The 3,590-nt window shown below is 39.4% G+C and overlaps 1 pseudogene; it reads right to left on the bottom strand.

Moving 5' to 3' along the window:
- Positions 1-2,411: 2,411 nt before the first annotated feature.
- Positions 2,412-2,529, bottom strand: LOC124724008 (annotated as a pseudogene).
- Positions 2,530-3,590: the final 1,061 nt, after the last annotated feature.

Here is a 3,590-nt window from a genome sequence, read left to right as displayed (position 1 = left end):
TTCTGTGCCTCACTCTATCCTTTCATTAGAACTATCTTTTTTTTTTTTAATTTTATCATCACATACATCAGTATTCACTGCTTTCCAGATTTTCCTATCAAAATAGAGTTTCCTCATCTAGTGTGTTCCCCTGTAGTTCTATCTAAAGGATCCTTTGATGGTTAGCCTTAGTTATAATGGGTCCATTGTTCGGTTCTGACAGTCTACTCCTATTTTCAAATTCTGTATTCCCATTTCTATTCATATCATTGTAATCAAAATGTCTACTTTTTCAACCCCCTGATATTTATTTCAAAAATTTTCTGCATTCCTTCTCCAATGATTTCCAACATTTTAATTTTGGTTCAATCCCCTATGTTGACAACCATGATAATCACTCTGGTTAAATTCTGCCTCTCACCTTTCTCTAATGCTCTGTCTAATTTATCAACATATTTTAGAAACTATTCCATTGAATCCTCAGACTGATGAACTAATACCCAATGGACTTTCCCCAATGTCTTCTTGTAAGTGCTTTTGTTTGTGTAAAATTATCGTAGGACTTGTCTAGATTAATTTGCATTTGAAGTTATTTTTCACAAAATTCTTTCATGTAGTCAGTCCCCTCTTTGGAGTTGGGCTCATTCAAAAATTCACGTATAATTCTACCTTCTCCTGATGAACAAAGCTTGTTTGGAAAAATTTATTCAAAATCACTATAATATACATCTGAATTAGTATTCTGGTTCACATGTGACAGTTCTGCATTAGAATAAATCTTACAATTTTTATTTTAAACGTATTAGTCATTCCAGAAACAAAACTGTCACAACAGAGTTAGAAAAAAATCCACAGGGTGGGAGATTATTATCTCCAGGAAAACTTTTAGTAGATACATTGGTCCACATGCCGCTACAGTTACTAGAGAAAATTTTTGCAGCTAAATTTTCTTGTAATGCAAGAAGTTTTCTACTACTGTCCCACACATTACTTTTGCGTATGACTCTCTCTGTTTTGCACAAAGCGTACACTGGACTTCTTCCTCACATTGGCAGTCATATCCCTAAGGAGTCCCATTAGACATCTAACACTGGAGCCCCCAACTACCAGTAATGCCACTCTCTGAGAACGCCCAGATCTTGAATCTGGCTCAGTGTTTTTAACAGCAACAGACAGCTCCAGAAACCTGTTATCACACAAACTGGGAAGGCCTTTCAATAGGCCTCACAGAAAATCTTTTGCAGTCTACCAGACCATGGAACAATCTGTTACTCAACCACAGCTGAGGGGTCAACCTCAGTGTGGGTAATAATACATGGCAGCCACAGTAGCGGCTCAATTGAGGGACATGTGTGATGCACTGGACATCCCTTGCATCCCCATTTCCAGCTTCCCACAGCCCATTGGCAACAGCCTCAAGCTACATGACTGAAGGGAAGACAGCCTGGAGCTGTGAGTAAAGGGTCACCAACTCAGATTGCATCCAAATACGGTTATCACAGTCTCTAATCATACTAAAGGTTGTGGAACTATAGACCAGACAGTTATTAAAATATGAAATTGTGCTTAGTAAATACACAAACACACAACAAACTTAAAAAATAAACTTCTAAGCACACAGATTAATTAAAATATGTCACTTCATAGTTGGAAGCTCATAATGTAATTCAAAAATGCACAATGCATTCTCCTGTGGTGCTAGAGGAACAGAAGCAACTGAACTGACTGCTCAAACAAAAACAAACAATTAGTTGTAGCATAACCATTAGAGGCAGCAGAACTATGTACAACACAATTATTAAAATGCAGATCTGTGCCTAGCAAATAGGCAAACATGCAATAAATGTAACAGTTAAACTACTAAGCACACCCATAAACCAAAATAAGTTCCTTATAGTTATAAGTTCATAAAATAGTTCACAAATGAACAATGTACTGTCCTGTGGTGCCACAGGAATGGAAGTTACCAGCTAACTAAGATATCTTCTAACTAAAGTGCACGATATTTGAAATAACATCAGATATAATTCTTATAACAGACTTCTGCGATCTGAAAGTAAATGTCCATCCCATATGTTGAGCTTCCCCAGAAACTGATTCCACAGTTAACAGTGAATGAAAACATGCAGAATAAATTAGTTTCTTAAATTTTTAATCACATTATCTGTAAACATGTATACTGGAAACAAAGCAGAACTAAGTCATTAAATCTAGAGAGTGGATTTTCCAATTGCACTCCATCTTCAGGCCACGAGTGGCCTACCAGGACCATCCAACCACCGTGTCATCCTCAGTGGAGGATGCGAATAGGAGATGCGTGGGGTCAGCACACCGCTCTCCCGGTTGTAAGATGGTATTCTTGACCGAAGCTGCTGCTGTTCGGTCGAGTAGCTCCTCAATTGGCATTATGAGGCTGAGTGCACCCCGAAAAATGGCAACAGCACATGGCAGCCTGGATGGTCACCCATCCAAGTGCTGACCATGCCCGACAGCGCTTAACTTCGGTGATCTCACGGGAACCAGTGTATCCACTGCGGCAAGGATTTTGCCAGATATTCCAATACCAGAAACTTAAGATTTCAAATTTCTTGTGTTTCATTGTTTGAGAAACCTATTTTGATAGTTTTTGGACTTCTGTAATAAGTACTGCATTGTATGCAGTCAGTGTTGCTAAATTAAATGGTAATCCATCTGCCTTGAACAATCTACCGATATTCTGAAATATTTCATTAGCTGCCTTTTCAATAAGAAAAATGGTATTATTTTTTTCCTTATACTCATATTATCAGAAAGATGGACAAAATTTGCATCTTTTGAAACTACTGGTGCAAGATGTTGTACACGGACTGCCTGAAAAAAAATTAGTACACCTGGAAAGGTGACACTGATTCTGTTCCAATGATGGCATACGCCACCTGCTGGATAGTAGATGAACTGATAATGGTTGCAACAGTGTCTGCCAACAGATAATGTAATGGCATAGCTACCAGAATGCTGTGTGTGTCTACCTTGTAATACGGAATGCTCACAGTCAGAAAACTCATTGTAATGAGAATTAGTGAAGCAAGCAGGCAGCTATGCAACAAGGATGCATTTATCCTTCCTACAGCCAACTGAGTGAGTTTTAGAAGGGTCCAATTGTGGCCTTTCAAGTGAAAAATGGTCCTTTCAATGAACTGTCATGAAATTTGGACATGCTGCATCAGTTCTGCAATGACACTAGTATCAGTTATCATGCAAACATTCTCACACCTGTAGACGAGATTATGGACATCCACATAGCACAGATATCCTCTAGGATCGTCATAGTGTAAGAGTAGCAGTGGCTGATTGTACAGCTACCACAACACAGATAAGAGGGCTTGTGAGCCAAGAGGGTCATTATGAGCTGTTGTGAACCAGCGTTATTAGCAGTGGGACTGTGGGCATGCACACCTCTAGCCTGTCTTCCAATCGTGGCACACCATCGACGTGAACAGCTGGACTGGTGCCATCAGAGGATCGCTTGGAAGATGGAATGGTGTGCCATGGTCTTCAGTGATGAGAAAAGATTCTGCCTACATGTGAGTGATGGTTGTCTGTGAGTAGAATGTAGACTTGGTGAGTGCTGC

This window comes from Schistocerca piceifrons, chromosome X, assembly GCF_021461385.2.
Source record: "Schistocerca piceifrons isolate TAMUIC-IGC-003096 chromosome X, iqSchPice1.1, whole genome shotgun sequence".
Taxonomy (NCBI): Eukaryota; Metazoa; Arthropoda; class Insecta; order Orthoptera; family Acrididae; genus Schistocerca; species Schistocerca piceifrons.
Note: the sequence above shows the minus strand (reverse complement) of the source record. Positions and strands in the feature narration are given on the sequence as shown.